Source organism: Podarcis liolepis (genome assembly GCF_965112155.1).
Source record: "Podarcis liolepis genome assembly, chromosome: 4".
Taxonomy (NCBI): Eukaryota; Metazoa; Chordata; class Lepidosauria; order Squamata; family Lacertidae; genus Podarcis; species Podarcis liolepis.
In genome coordinates this window covers 19,774,028-19,790,968 of record NC_139558.1, presented here as the reverse complement: position 1 = coordinate 19,790,968, position 16,941 = coordinate 19,774,028, and positions in this window count along the sequence as shown.

Sequence of the window (16,941 nt, the reverse complement as noted above, 5' to 3'; positions counted from 1 at the left end):
GCTCCAAGTGTAATCTCGCAGCCAGCTGCAGAATGCAGTCAGGAACAGGGAGGCTGGGCTTTCACGCTGGCACAGGAGAGCTCACAGCTGCCAGTGTCACCTCCCCCTGACCTTGGATGGCCAGCTGATAAGGGAGGAACAGAGAGCAGGCTGGAACACAGCCAAAGCTCCCCGGAAGCCCAAACAGGTGTGGAAAGCCACAGAGACAGCCTTTTGGAACAGGAAGGGGCTGCAGCTGACCAAATAAGTCCAAGGCATAGGCGTATCAGTATAGGAAGGCTGCTAGACAGGAAGCAAAATAAGAAATGTGAAGGTCGAAGGTTCAATCTCTTCTGTCAACACAGGAAGAACTCCTCAGAAGGGTCAACTGAGTGATTGGGGCTGCAGGCTTGCTAGAGCCGTCTGTAGATAATTGCTTGGGTTTTTTTTTTTTTTTTTGCAATAAATCCTCCTTTTTAATTATGTACACTTATTGTGTTATCAAGCCAGGAACCTGGACTCCTAACACTGACATACTACACTTTCTTTTGCCCCATCAGTTGTTCTTTAGGAAACCATCAAAACATGTGCTGCCAGTTAGATATGGAGATGGGAAGACTGTGATAGATCAGACCAAACAAAACTATCTGAGTGGAAGAGATTAGAGCAGGAAGGCCTTAAATAAAGTCTTCAGTGACCCTATCTAGGCCACATTGCTATCTATCCACTGTGTGTCTCATTGATGATAGGCAGAAATGGATGTACTTTCTTCTCTACTGGCTCAAGCCAAAGCATCATCCCAGAGTTTGGCTGGTGAGCAGACATTAAATGCAGTCGATTATGGAATGAAATACAATATCTTCCCTGCTTTTCTGCAATATGGGCACAATGCCCAAATGGGGGTGCTTAAGCAATGGTATTTACAAAACTCAGCATGGTGACTGATGGAAATTCAAGCCACTCTCAACTCCAGCCCCTCCCAGTCAATGACAATCACACTGTTCTACCTTACAGGCTTCATGTAAGGATTACACAAAGGACTTGAGATAAGTAAAGTACTGGCTGAGATCAGAGACCTCCTGCCTGAGTGTTACCCTTCCTTCTCTAGAATGCAATCACTGTAAAAATTTCCCCTCCTTCAAGCTACCTCTATAACGTAACCTTGCTTTGACAAATAAGAACAGGGCAGTTCTTCCTTATTTTCAGCCTTTTTTGATAGAGAAATATATACTTTTGTATATTAATAAGGCAGGATGGATCAGAAAGGTCAAAAATAAGGATGGATAAAAATTAATTCAATTTATTTTCCTTCCCTATATAAGCTCCACCATCCTGATCTTAAAGAGGGCAAATCTACATCTCTTCAGAGCACGAGTCACACATTTCTAAACTCTTCTTGCTCTTCCCCAGCCAGCGAGAAGACCTTAGGGTTACTTGTCTGTAATGTCTCCTTCAGGAACTCAACCATGTCAACAAGATCAAGTGGGGTTAGTTGTGTATCACTCCAAGTTCTAATAAAACATATCCATGGAAACAGAGTACTGTTTACTGTTGGCAAAACTAGCTTCATTGTTCACTGAGTTTAAAAAAAATGGCTCTCTCTTGCCCTTTTTGGAGACTTTAGACCTCTTAAATAGCTAGATATGAGGTTTCATTGCATGTCGTCTAAAATTATTGAACTCAATGAATTAAAGTTAACCATGTATAGTGAGCTCAGTGGGTCTACTCTGAGTAAGGCTTAATTGTATACAACTCCTTGAGCTCCTGGTGAAAACATTTGACAAATTTTTAGTGTTATTTATTACACTGCTATCAAGAAGAGAGTATTTAAGAGGGGAATGTATAATGAGAATGAAGCAAAGTAGCTGGAGAATTAATATAAAATATTGATACATATCGTGTGTGTTTGAACTTTGCAAATTAGTCTAGCATATATACAACTACAATGGTATAATATTCCTATCTTCGCTGTAGCCGTGAATTAAAATGTTTGTTCTTTAAACATCAATTAAGTTTATGCTGTATCACTGTAATTTGTTAATTGGTATATATCCCTTATGTGTTCTTCAGGGAACTCACACAAATGGCAATACGTGCAGCTGCAATTAAGTAAACAGGTACAAATTGATCCTTTGAGTACACAGTTTGTTTAGCTGGTGTAAATATAATTGCAACAATGAAGTTGCTTTATCACAAGTTGTTGTTAACTTGTGCAACAATTCAGCGAGGCTTTAAGGTCACAGTTCTGTCTATTTAACCTAAAGAGTACAACTGGGTAAATACATTCATGAAAACAAATTCTAGTTTGTATTATGTTCAGGATTACTCTACTTACTATCCAAAGTAACTGTTTGTGAGCATGTTTTCATTTCTTGTTTAGTTGCTGTTAAGGGGCAAGCACTGTAATGCAATATAAGCTCCGCAGTGAGGATTCTTAGATTTTCCATCTCTGAAGGGAGGCTTTTGAGCTTACAAGCTGCTCCAACCCTTCACCCTTTGCACACTCATATTGCTAACAAGGGGTCCGCTTCACATTTGAGTGCTCCTATGTAACTGCAGGATGTCTTGGGAGAGAAGTATACCTGAAGGAGCATCTCCAACACCCATCGTTCAGCCCGGACACTGAGGTCCTCCTCCGAAGGTCTTCTGCTGGTTCACTCACTGTGAGAAGCAAAGTTATAGGGAACAAGACAGAGGGCCACCTCGGTGGTGGTGCCCTCCCTGTGGAACTCCCTCCCACCAGATGTCAAGGAGATAAAGAACTACATAACTTTTAGAAGACATCTGAAGGCAGCCCTGTATCAGGAAGCTTTCAGTGTTCGATGTTTTACTATGATTTTATATATGCTGTAGGCTGCCCAGAGTGGCTGGAGAAACCCAGCCAGATGGGTGGGGTATAACAACAACAACAACAACAACAACAACAACAACAACAACAACAACAACAACGACCATCGGGTGGAAACAAATAGCTCATGGGGTACTGAATGACAATATGTTCTCATGTCATTTTCACTCAGAAGGATCAGTAATATCAATTGGTGTGGAATTCTTCTCTATCCCTAAGAGAAAAATGGCATAGAATAAAAAACATGAATGTAACTATAACATGCAAAAACTATTCAGTCGTATTGGAGACACTCAAACACAGAACAAACTACTGCACACATTGAATGGTTGAATAAATAAATTATGCTTAGTTGACTATGTTTCAAACTAAATTAGATCTAACCCAAGTTAAATATCTATAATTTAAGACTTGCTGAATTTTGGAAAAGAAGCATGCATTTGATTATTATTTTCTCCTCGTCGTCCAGTAAACTGGCCAATTTTCTCCATTTTGCAAGATCTAGTGCTATCTTCAAATTGGGAAATAAATAAATGTTTTTTAAAATGGGCAGAACAAAAGGTTTTTTTTGTGTGTTTTTTTTACTAATAATCATTTAACAGGGGAAAGGAACAATCCATGCAATTTCAAGTGCCAATAATATGTAAATAGGAAAGCATTGTTCCATCACAGAAAGTGCTTACATTTGAAGTACAGACAAAAGGCAATCAATGCAATGGAATCTCTTTAGGACTGATTTATAAGAAGCTGGATAATACGGCCATAACTGCATGAGAAAGCAATGTGAAATACCAGTGCCATGAGATCAAGGTGGCTGGGGAAAATGCTGCTATAATTTCAGAAATTTCCATTTGCCATATTATGCATGTTTTTCAATGCAAACATAACATATGCACAGAAATTTGTTGGCTTCAGATGAACCATAGCTAAAGTGATTATGAAGTTGTCCCTACATTCAATGCCTTCAGCTACTGCCACCATGGAACTGATTTCAATTCTCCACAAATAAGCAATGCACACTTTCTCAGGATAATCACAACTTATACATTTTCTCACTTTCTATTATGTGCTTGACATCCAAGAGGATAAATGATGAATTCCAGATAGTGGTGCCAAAAGAAAGACATCAACGTTGTTAATCCTTAGCATGCATTTTAGAAAAGGGTTGGGGTTTTTTAGAGAGAATTATTTTCCCTTAAGGACTTACACCTATCTGTATTTAACTATTAGTACCTAATAATTCCCTTTAAAGTTGTTGTTGTTGTTTAGTCATTTAGTCGTGTCCGACTCTTCATGACCCCATGGACCAGAGCATGCCAGGCATTCCTGTCTTCCACTGCCTCCCGCGGTTTGGTCAAACTCATGCTGGTAGCTTCGAGAACACTATCCAACCATCTCGTCCTCTGTCGTCTCCTTCTCCTTGTGCCCTCCATCTTTCCCAACATCAGGGTCTTTTCCAGGGAGTCTTCTCTTCTCATGAGGTGGCCAAAGTATTGAAGCCTCAGCTTCACGATCTGTCCTTCCAGTGAGCACTCAGGGCTGATTTCCTTAAGAATGGATAGGTTTGATCTTCTTGCAGTCCATGGGACTCTCAAGAGTCTCTTCCAGCACCATAATTCAAAAGCATCAATATAAAATATAAATTTAAATATACCCTTTAAAGTATATGAGTTCAAAACTGGAGGTATTGAGACTTCCGGGTTGGTGCCTCCGGCAATGGCGGAGTTCCTCTGATCGGGAGGAACTTGCCCCATGGGAATTTTGGTCTGTACCGCCACGGCGAAGGCAGAGACCCATAAAAATCACAGGCGGGAGAAGCCTGTGAATGTGGGATTCGCCGGGCACCTTCTGTGCCTCCCCTACTCGCGGGGGAACCTGATTTCGGGGACCCGGAGCGACGTGGGGTGAGTGGCACGGTGCTTCGAATCGTCTGCTTCTTCCACAGAGTGAAGCCGCATAGCTGTTGCCGGAGAGCACTGACTTTTTCCTGTGGACAATTTGACTCCAAAGTAATTACCCGTGAGTAGAGCTGATACGGGAGAATTGGATTTTAAACATTTAATTTGGCATCGAAACAGGCAGGTTCAAAACAGGAAGTCTGCCTTCCCTTTTGTAAATAGACTGAGGCAAGGAGTCGGTAAGCTGAAGTCTTGTAAAGCCTTTTGTAAAAGATTAAAGTTCCATCGGTAAAGAGTATAAAATCCCCCTTGGAGGCAGGAGAAGAGGGGGGGAAGCTGTGGACTGAGTATGCCTGCAGGAGAGAGTAAAGAGAGTTGAAATACTGCCGCTCTGACCCTGGAAATGGGCTGCTAGTGGACGGACGTTTTGGAATGTCCATTGACAGCACTTAGAACGTTCCTTGACAGCTAGCAGAATAAGAGAGATCTATTGTTTCTACTGTCTTTGGTTGCTTCTAAAAAGGAGTAATAAAGTAACTGAAAACTGAAACTAACTTTGGATTTTACGAATTGTACTTAAATGTGACATTTTTTACTATTATAAATAGAAACTGTTTCCCCCTAGTGGAAGTTTCTGAAATTGGTTACTTTATAAGAGCTGGGCTAGGGGAGTTTCCAGCTGCAAGATAAAAACTGTGTGACTCTGGGATTGACCTTGAATCTCTTAAGTGTTATGGCGAATGGAAAGGAAAGAACAGATGAAATGTCAACAGAAGAGGCCTTAGTGGTCGCATTATTGAAAATAAATGACTCGCTGGAACAGCTTCACAAGAAAACAGAAGCGATGAATGTGGAAGCGGACGCTGCAAATAATAAAGCTGATTTAATTGTAGAAAGTTTAAATAATTTGGGACAAAAGGTGAACACCAACACAGAAACCACCCAGAAATTGACACAGGAATCTACTTTAATACGGCAAATTGCGGATGAGGTCAGGGAGAAAACCTTTGCTGCTGAATGTAAAACAACACAATTGGAGTGTGAGAGAGCCCCATACATTCAAAAGCAACTTGACGAATATAAGCTGACATTTGCTATGATGGAGCTTAAAGAAAAACAGATTAATTTGAGGATCAGAAACCCACCAGAACTGGAAAGTTTGACAGAGCTTCAGGAGGAGACAGGATCAACATCAGCTGAGAAAGAGAGATTTTGGGGGGTCAGTAGGACCGCCAAAAATGTGAATTTACTTAAGGGTAACTGTGAAGGACGTTGCTTTGAAGAGAAGGGGGATTGGGAAATATGGATAAATCTGAAGTTGTTATGGTTGGGCCGAGCTGTTGTGGTGGGGATGAGGGTTGCTGTGTTGCCAGGGATGTTGCTTTTGTGTCAAAAAGTGCAAGTTTTGGATGGGAGGGATTGTTTCAGTAGGTGGCAGAGGGATGTTCCTGGATTGGTTTGGCAGGGCAGGAAGCCTCGAGAAAAACTTAAGATATTGACGGATGCTAAAAAAGGAGGTGGACCTGCCCTGCCAGACACCTAAACTTTGTGGTGAATCATCTGCTCTTTGCTGGCTGAGAGAATAGCTGTCTTTTAAAAGCACTGAAGTGTTGGATAATGGCAGATGAAGTTGATGGACTAGATGGAATTGGTGGAAAAGACTGGCAAGATCCAAGACCAGGGAGAAGAGTCGGTGGAAGAAGACTGGGAAAAGTTTAAAGACTATTTATAGAAATATTGTAAAATTAATGAATGTTAGAAGAATGTTGGAATGAAATTATATGGCTTCAGTAGAAATGTTATAAGGAATTAAGCATAAATAGATTAATAGAGTATTAAAGGAAAATAACGTTAAAAGGTGTTAAGATAATTATAGGATAGAAAACAGGGGAAGATGGTAAGGAATTGCTGAAATAATTAATAGAAGTGGAATACAAAAAGGGAGGTGTGAGGAGGCCGTGGAAATATGGGAAAGAAAGATAGGATATTGGAAGTTTTTTCTTTTTTCTTTTCTTCTTCTTCTTCTTTTTGATGTGTTTTTAAAGTGTTTTTGTTTTGTTCTGTTAATTTTTACGTAGTGTTTTTGTATTACAATGTATTGTTTTTTTCCTTTGTTTTTCCTTTTGTAAGTGTTTAAATTGTTGTAAAAGTAATAAATATTACTTTTTAAAAAACAAAACAAAAAACAAAACTGGAGGTATTGAGCTGAAGGTAGCCCCTGTCTCAGTTTGGAGAATTTCACTTTGCTTCACTTTGGTCAATTCCTGATTCTATGATAGGGCTGCCACATGTTCAATTCATCCGTCGGAAATTGTGTCTGGGCAGAATTTCCAAAAATTGCTGAAAATGTCCGGGAAAACCTGTACATGTTGGAAGTGGGATTGTTTGTTTGTTTGTTTTTGTAAATTACCCAAGAAATAGCTCAAAAACTTCATTTGGGGGTAGATTTCACACATACAAAAAGCTCACTTTTTGAAATATGGCAACTCTATGAATTTGGTTCTTCTAAAGAAGAGGAGGAGGAGGAGGAGTTTGGACTTGATATCCCGCCTTGATATCTCAAAGCGGCTAACAATCTCCTTTCCCCTCCTCCCCCACAACAAACACTCTGTGAGGTGAGTGAGGCTGAGAGACTTCAGAGAAGTGTGACTAGCCCAAGGTCACCCAGCAACTGATCGCCCCATAGACAAACTGATAAACAGACCAGTCATCTTTAGGGGAAAGCAAATGGATTTGTGTCACTGGTATGTATGCTTGCGACAATGACCCATTCAATTGTTTAAAGCAGTACCCACTTTGCAGCATAATCTTATGCATGTCCACTCAGAATTAGACTCCACTGAGCTGACTTGGACTTCGTCTTAGGTAAGCATGTACAGGAGTGCAGCATTAGTGTCCAAATTAGTATGCTGGCCAGAGATGACTGTGTGCATCCTCTTCACAGGGGTGAGCAGTGCATAAAGCATGAGGGATGCAATCCTTGTGCCTTTGTGTACATTGAAACAATAATGGATGGGAGGAGAAATGGTGCTAATACTCTTCTGCCATTGACACAGGTTTTCTTTCCCTGATGTATAGGAGTATCGTATCTGCCTACTTGCCATCTCATCAAGCAGGTTTAATGAATCATGTCCTAAAAAGGCAAACAACAGAATTTAACTATGAATAAGATTACTACCAAAGCAGGCTTCATGGCAAAGGCTTGGAAACATCACAACTTTTGACATATGGAATTCTTTTCCTCAGGGCAGTGCTTTTTTTTTTTCTCTTAAAAAAATGTTTAAGGGTACTCTCGTTTTCCTACTCATGTTGAAATACTGCCCCTCAATGAGGCCAAACTTAGATTCACAAAATATTTAGGGCTATGTATACCCCTGTGTACCCCAGAAAAAGCACTGAGTAAGGGTATATTAGGATGGACAGTTCTTGACCCAAATGTGTAAGCTAGGATCACCATTACTGTCCATTACATTTGTCTGTTAATGTTGGTTGAAGCCATTAACTAAATGATGAGATCAGGACAGTAAGATCCTTTTAGATAACAACTTTGTGTCGCTACCAATCAGAAGTAGGCAAAAATTAATCAGTTCTACTTTAATTAGCCAATTATTTTACATGACACTCTAATTCTATTCTGAAATTTTTATTTTCCAGCTCTAATTAGGTTTTGTCTCATTTTAATTAAACATTTAATTAAAACATTTGCTCTTTTTTGTAGGGAAGTGATGCATGAAAGATAAATATGGAAACCAACCAAGCTGGGTCTTTATTCTTACTCTTTGTCTTGGTGTTGACTCTTTTTCTTCTGTAAATGAGATTAAGAGAGGACTTTGCTTCAGTAAAAAATTAAAAAGCCTCCTTGACATTGTAATATTCATTATGCCAAATTTAAGAGACGGACATTATGTTAGAAACTTACTGCAGTTAAGAGATGCATCACATATGTTCTGTTCTCAAGCCTTTTCCAAGATCAGTCAACCAATCTACCAACAAGGCCTCAGTCAAAAGTTGACGACAAACATAGATGAAGGAGGCTAATTTAGTATTGATTATTCATACACCATGCATAATCTATCTTCAGTGTATTTTATTTTATATTATTGCTATGGTTAGTGGCTGATGCAAATAAAGATTCTTCTGATCTGATCTCCAGACATTATGGAATTCAGAAGTTGGGCAGATCCCTCTAAGTCAACGGTTCTGAGAAGAACTTATTTCTTCTGAATAAAAATGGGAGACTCTTACCAAAAAGTTCAAAAGCTTTTCTTTTGCAGCGCAACGTTAAAAAGTGCCTGCAAGAGTCACAAATGTAATGATTGAACCCATGTTTCCTGCAGGTGAAACTTGGTTCTTTAAGACTGATTTGATTAGTTTCTGGATGCATATTACCAATGTTCCCACAGGAATTACAGTCTGAAGCTAGGGGTATGCACTGACCACAAGATTCAGTTTGGACTCCAAATCAGTGCTTCAGTATACAGCCTTGAGACTCTTGAGAGTCCCATGGACTGCAAGAAGATCAAACCTCTCCATTCTTAAGGAAATCAGCCCTGAGTGCTTACTGGAAGGACAGATCCTGAAGCTGAGGCTCCAATACTTTGGCCACCTCATGAGAAGATAAGACTCCCTGGAAAAGACCCTGATGTTGGGAAAGATTGAGGGCACAAGAAGAAGGAGACGACAGAGAACGAGATGGTTGGACAGTATTCTTGAAGCTACAAACATGAGTCTGACCAAACTGCAGGAGGCTGTGGAAGACAGGCGTGCCTGGCGTGCTCTGGTCCATGGGGTCACGAAGAGTCGGACACGACTAAATGACTAAACAACGATACAGCCTGCCTCATCCAAAGCTGTGGGTCAAAGTTTGCTTCGGGGGGGGGGATGCACCCACTGTTGGGAAATTATATCTATTTATTTTCACAAAGCACCAACTGAAAAGTTTGGGTGATAAATAATTTTGTCTGCTAATAAGCCTGAGTTGTCAATCAAAATGGAGTCTCTCCTCCTCCTCTCCCCACACTGGAATTTGCTTTCCCTTACTCATACATAGGGGACGCGGGTGGCACTGTGGGTTAAAGCCTCAGTGCCTTGGACTTGCTGATCAAAATGTCGGCGGTTCGAATCCCCGCGGCGGGGTGCACTCCCGTTGCTCGGTCCCAGCGCCTGCCAACCTAGCAGTTCGAAAGCACCCTCGGGTGCAAGTAGGATAAATAGGGACCGCTTACTGGCGGAAAGGTAAACGGCGTTTCCGTGTGCTGCGCTGGCTCGCCAGATGCAGCTTCATCACGCTGGCCACATGACCCGGAAGTGTCTCTGAACAGCGCTGGCCCCCGGCCTCTTAAGTGAGATGGGCGCACAACCCTAGAGTCGGACACGACTGGCCCGTATGGGCAGGGGTACTTTTACCTTTACCTTTTACTCATACATATTCCCCTTTCTGGTAATTTCATTATATGGTAAGGTTAAATACATTAGTTTTGCTTTTAGCAAACACTTGCTTATACTGTTTTTTGTCTTTGTCTGAACCACTGAGGTTTTCACAAACATTTTTACTGATTTTTGGAAATTCTGCCTGGACGCTATTTCCAAAGGATGAATTCCAGATATGTCTGCAAAATTCCAGATATATGGCGGCCCTACATGATGTGCTTTCAGGAGTCCCTACTGCAATTTAGGGTGCCTCATGGAGATCCTGCTTTACCTCAGAAAGCCCAGGGTCACTCTGGGTAGTGTACATTTTCCCATCGACAACCAAAGATGGATCTGTCTACTCATCCCAATCTATAGCATACAGTGCCACACTAGAGTTGCTAGAATACAGTGAATGTATCTCTTCACTTCCTGTAGTTGATATGCTCAGCTCTCCTTGCTGGCATTTTCATGCAAAGGTTACATTCTCATGCATACCTGCCAACCTAGCAATTTGAAAGCATACCAACACGAGTAGATAAATAGGTACCACTGCAACGGGAAGGTAAGTGGCGTTTCTGTGTGCTCTGGCACTTGTCACAGTGTCCTCTTGCGCCAGAAGCAGTTTAGTCATGCTGGCTATGACCCAGAAAGCTGTCTGTGGACAAACGTCAGCCTGAGATGAGATGAGACCACACCCCATGTGCAAGTTTGACTGGACTTAAGCATCCAGGGGTCCTTTACCTTTTGCCTTATTAGCAAAGGTAGCCTATCTTGGTGCTGTGCTAAACCTCCACCCTTTCTTTTGGTAAATGCTCCCCCATCACAATGCAGAGTGCATTTTTCTCCTGTTTCCTTGGGTGTATGTGATGGTGGGGTTATGTTTTTATATTTGTTGGAAGCCGTCCAGAGTGAGGTAACCCAGTCAGATGGGTGGGCTACACATTATTATTATTATTATTATTATTATTATTATTATTATTATTATTATCTTCAGGGAGGAGAAATTGCCTCCCCCCTCCCTTGTATGCTCATTGTAGTTCTTTATAAGCTAAATAAGGCTGTGGATCTTTAACCTATATACTATATCATGTCTTTTTTCCAGAGTGTTAGGATAATTGGTGTATCTGAGAGAAGTGTTGAAAACAAACATGCCAGGATACATTTCTGTACAAAATGTTGTGTACTCAGATGCTCATAATCTACACTTGATCTTGATAGATGCTTGGAAACTGTGCATAGAAACTTACTTCCTAGTATATTACCTTTGTTCATTTAAAACAATTTTTGTATGTTTCCTCATTTCTTAATATAATTGAGTGAAGTTTAATAATATTTCATCAGGAAAGTTTTCCCTTTCTATGGCTGATATCTCACCAGCAGAAACTAATACTCATTATGCAGTTTTGCCTACAGCTAATTAAAGATCATTATTAAAATTCAAGATGGAAGGGCAAACTCTACCAGACGACTAATACTTGAATGTGAGAAGCCATCAGTCATTATATTGCTGGAATAGTCCTTGAAATTCCTCCAGTGTTTTGCCTGAGGGAGAACAATCCTGTGTGATTTTAGAGAACATGGCTTTCACGGGCTGATCCTTTACTCCAGTCATCACACCACCAGAACACTAAATTATGACTGCTTTATCTTCTGCTTTTTATTGCTGTTGGTTGAATATTTTATTCTATTTCAATATTTTCTTCCTTTTGTATGGCACATGGACAGAATTTGCTATTGGCATCTAGCAAGGTATGTAAGTAAATATTCAAGATTACCTTGGAACATTTTCCCTCAAAGAAATCTGTTTAAGCAACGAAATTTGACCATTTCAAACCCTTATTAGAAAGTTCTGAATTTTCATGAAACCATGAGACTAGAAAATCTATCAGGTGTGCATTGTATTAAAGTTCTTGTTTACCTCTTTGCACCTAAGAAAAATGAATTATTGTTGACATGAAGTTCTAGAAATGAAGAATAAACATAATGCAGTGTTTCCCAAACTTGGCCCTCCAGCTGTTTTTGGACTACATTTCCCATCATCCCTGACCACTGGTCTTGTTATCTAGGGATGATGGGAGTTGTAGTCCAAAAACAGCTGGAGGGCCAAGTTTGGGAAACACTGACATAATGGATTCGTTTCTTGGAAACCTTGGCATAATCTTTTCTTCTCCTTTATTTGATTTCCCTACTCCAGTACAGTTCTGGTGAGGTCAGTTGGAATATTCTGAAAGACTGACAAGTGTTCTGAAAGAAGAATGAGCTTCTGACATCATGAGGAAGGTGTTTTTTTTCAGTATGTGTTTCTCTTTAAAAGGGGGAAAATACCTTTAAGTGATAAAATCCATCTACTTGATAATCAAGGCTGATTGCTCTAGAAGGCAGGCAACTGTTTAAGAGATTTTTGAAAAATCATGACAAGCAGTTTGCTCCGGCTCTTATTTCGTTGAGCAATTATTATCAAAGCAAGGCAGTTTTGTGACATCTTGCAAAGAGTTCATAACAATCAAGCTGGGCACGATACGGCAGCTGTGATCTGGTCCTTCCCTTTTCTTGAAGATTATGGGATGTATGGATTTTTTTCACTCAAACCACAAAGCACACTTCACTCACTCAGATTTCCTTGTCTTCAGGTATTAATGTTAAGTCACAAAGGGCAATGTTAATGTTAAGTCTAGAAGGAACCTGTGGTTTTTATTCTATCTATCTATATCTATCTATCATCTATCTATCTATCTATCTATCTATCTATCTATCTATCTATCTATCATCTATCTATCTATCTATCTACCTATCTATCATCTATCTATCTATCTATTATCTATCTATCTATCTATCTATCTATCTATCTATCTATCATCTATCATCTATCATCTATCTATCTATCCACACACACACAGAGAGAGAGAGAGAGAGAGAGAGAGAGAGAGAGAGAGATTTGGAAGGGGTGCAAGATTAAGAAAACATCACACACACACACATACCCAAGGAAAACCCTAGTCTTGAAAGCGTTCAAGAGAATATTTTATCATGGATATATTCAAGTGGTATTCATAGAATTGACCTAAAATGGAATATTCAATTTTGCAGCCCAATTTCAAAACGTGTGTGTGTGTGTTGGCCAAACTCATTTCCATCACTGTAGCTCCTCTGGGTGGCTGCCACCTCCAAAGCCCCCAGAATGGTACTACATAATGGAAAACCACTGCTCTTAATGGGAGCTTATGGGGAGGTGCTAACTATAAGTAGGGGGGGTCACCAATTTTCTCCAAAGTCAAAGTGAACATTTGTAATCATATCTCATCATTCTGGAGGCTTGGCTTCCAGCTGTTGGCTGCTAGATACCCTGGTACTGCTGCTGAATTTCACCTTTCAGTTTTCATTTTGCTGCCCCCAAACCCTTGTCAAATTAATCAAATATTCTCTTATTGAAGGGGAATAGCCTAGAGCTCGTCTGTGATGCTCCTTTTTTACCTGAAGCAGCCTGACATATTATATATCACATTGAACAGAGAATCAGAAAATGGTAGAGGGGGGAGAAACCTTGAGGGTTGTCTAGTCCAACCCCTTGCAATGCCAGAATCTCAGCTAGAGCATCCATGGCCTATAGCCATCCAACCTCTGCTTAAAAAAACTCCAATGAAGCAGAGTTCGCAACCTCTTATGGGAGTCTGTTCCATTGCTGAACTGCTGAACAGTTCTTACCATCAGAAAATTCTTCCTGATGTTTAGTCCAAATCTATTTTCTTGTAACTTGAAGCCATTGGTACAGCCATTGGAGGTCCTACCCTCCAAAACAAAAGACTACAAGCTTTCTCCATCCTCTGTGTGACAGCCCTTTATATATTTGAAGATGGTTGAAACATCTCCTCTCAGCCTCCTCTTTACCAGGCTAAATATACCCAGTTCCCTCAACTGTCTCTCACAAGGCTTGGTTTTCAGACCCTTCATCATCTTGGTTGTCCTCCTCTGCACTTGTTCCAGCTTGGCAAGATCCTTAAACTGTGGTGTCCAGAACAGGACACAGTATTCCAGAGTGGTACTATTACTTCCTTTGATCTGGGACTACACTTCTGTTGATGCAGCCTCCAATAGCATTAGCTTTTTTGCTGCTGCATCACACTGTTGACTCATGCTAAGCCTGTGGTCTACTAAGACCCCTAGATCACTTTCACAAGTTCTACTGTTAATCCAGGTGTTCCCCATGTTATACTTGTGCAGCTGATTTTTTTCTGCTTAAGTGCAGAACCTTACATTTCCCCCATATAACTTCGTTTTGTTATTTTGGGGCGAGTTTCTCCAATCTGTTAAGGTCATCTTGAATCCCTATTCTGGCTGCGCCTCCCAGTTTGGTGTCATCTGCACATTTGATGAGCAACATTCAACTCTAAACTTTCCATGAGTTGGTCTTCACGGCTCTGAATCGCCGTAATCCATTCCAGCTCAACATCTACAAGTTCTGCTTCATTTAAATACTTGGAGCACCCAACGAACTTTTTAATCATGCTTTAGAGCATAGGGGTTTTCTTGATATGTTGACCATAAAATGCCAGAAGATATTGGCCACATTCAATCCATGCCAAAACATCCAAAAAGGACAATAATCAAGTAGTGCAAATGTGAAAAATCACTCTAGCAGGGATATCTGTCTTTTTCAAAGCACTTAAAAAGACAGAAGTTATCTTGGAGATGTAACATATTCACCCTTCTCCCCAGTCTCATCTGGGGAATGGTGCAGTAATGCTATTTGTGTATCATTAGACTGCTGTTGGCACTGTTTTCCATTTGTGAATATTCTTATTGCCACTATCCCTCTTCTTGCTAGGCAGTTTGTATCTTTAGTAATTGTTCAGTAATGAAGAGGTGTCTGTATCCAAATCTTTCTGGGACTATTTATCTTGATACCCCAGATATTGGATCTAAGAGGTGTTTCACAAAGCATTTGATCTTATCCCCTGTAACAATGATTCATTTTGTGAAGTTATATCATTTCCAATTAAGCACTTCATGTAGTGATGATGATTTGGTTCCCTGCAGCTTTGAGTTCCATTAGAGATTCAATTATTAAAAAACAGGGTGAAGCTTAATTAAATAAACTTAATTAAAAATAAATTAACCCTTATTTCATGGAACTGTGTGAAAGTTCTGTCACATTGGAAAGACAAAGGCACATACAAACTCCATAATGTTCCTCTGTGTGAAAAGTGTCTTTGAATGTCAGGTTTACTCCTCTTTAAATTAGAGGCTTTGCCAGCCTAGAAAACAGAACAGGCACTTAATAGAGGTTTGTTCAACAACTGGTTCTAGGACTATTTTGAATTATTTATATTGGTTTGTGCTTGTTGCTCTGAAACATTTGACAGAGCTGGTGAGGTGCTATCAAACAGTCATATGGAATAAAACACTTGCAGTCCAGATTAATAAAGACACAAAAAATTAGTATTAATAACAGCAACAACAAAACCCAAAACAGTACCCCAGAGTTTGTTTGGCAGCCTCAGTATTTGTAGCTGGAGTCAGTCCATCAGTGCCCTCCCCTTTCATGCCGGGTGGAAAGAAGAGCAGCAAGGCAGGGAGCAGGTCTTCCAGGACTCACAGCCAATTAACAATTATGGAGCCTTGGGTAGGTGTGTGTGTGACGCCTCTAAGCAAATTCACTAGCATTATATTTAAAAACCTCTTTTTGATTCCCTCCAACCTCAGCATTTTCGTCAGCAATGGAGCCAGCAGTTATGACTACGGTAATTTCCGTGATGATGATGAACAGGCAAGTTCCTTAGGCTCTCTGTTTGGAACTAGAGAGAGGAAAGTTTGCTGAACTGCATTAAGAACTAAAAAAGAAGAGTGAATTACGTTGCTTGCTTGTTTACTAACAATGTGTTACAGTGGTACCTCGGGTTACATACGCTTCAGGTTACAGATTCCGCTAACCCAGAAATAGTGCTTCAGGTTAAGAACTTTGCTTCAGGATGAGAACAGAAATCGTGCTCCGGAGGTGTGGCAGCAGCAGGAGGCCCCATTAGCTAAAGTGGTGCTTCAGGTTAAGAACAGTTTCAGGTTAAGAACGGAAGCCCGGAACGAATTAAGTACTTAACCCGAGGTACCACTGTACTTTGCACCTTGTAACGTTTATTTATCACTATTTTAAGACTGTTTCCAGAAAAGCTTTGAAACTCGTTCTTCGGGGTGAAGAGCAAATTCAATTCTACTCTGCGTAAGGTCTAGATTAGGGATTCCGTTGTACAGACTCTAACATGCTATTGCTTTCAATGTATAGTGCATATGGGGTTTCAGTGCGACTGGTGATCTAGTGGCACAAACATTCAAACAGTCAGATGTTTGAGGGGTGGGGGATGTTGAAGAAAACACACGCTCTTGCATCAGTTCCACTGAACACACGAATGATGGCAGGATTCAGAATGTGCATGTATGTTTGATGAATGTTTGTGCCAAACTCCAACTCTTCCTGCTGTTCTGTGTATCTCCAGCTTCATTATTTCAAAACTATTTTTTATGTTGTAGGGCATTTCTAAGACATAATTGGTAGTGATTCAGTCATGCCTTAGATTAGATCAAAAGATTAGAAGCTGTTTTATATTCCATCCAAGTTTCCCTATAACTCCCAAGGTTATATTTAGCCTTTACAGCAATTGTAGAATGTTCTTATGGCCTGGCTTGTTTTTTTCCTGCATAGCCATTTGTTCATCTCACAGGAAAAAGAAAATGTACCTGTATGAATTCCTCAGGATTGAAGTGTTGACTTTTGCGTGCTAAGGTTTTCTCATGTGCATTTAAAGTGCTTGACCA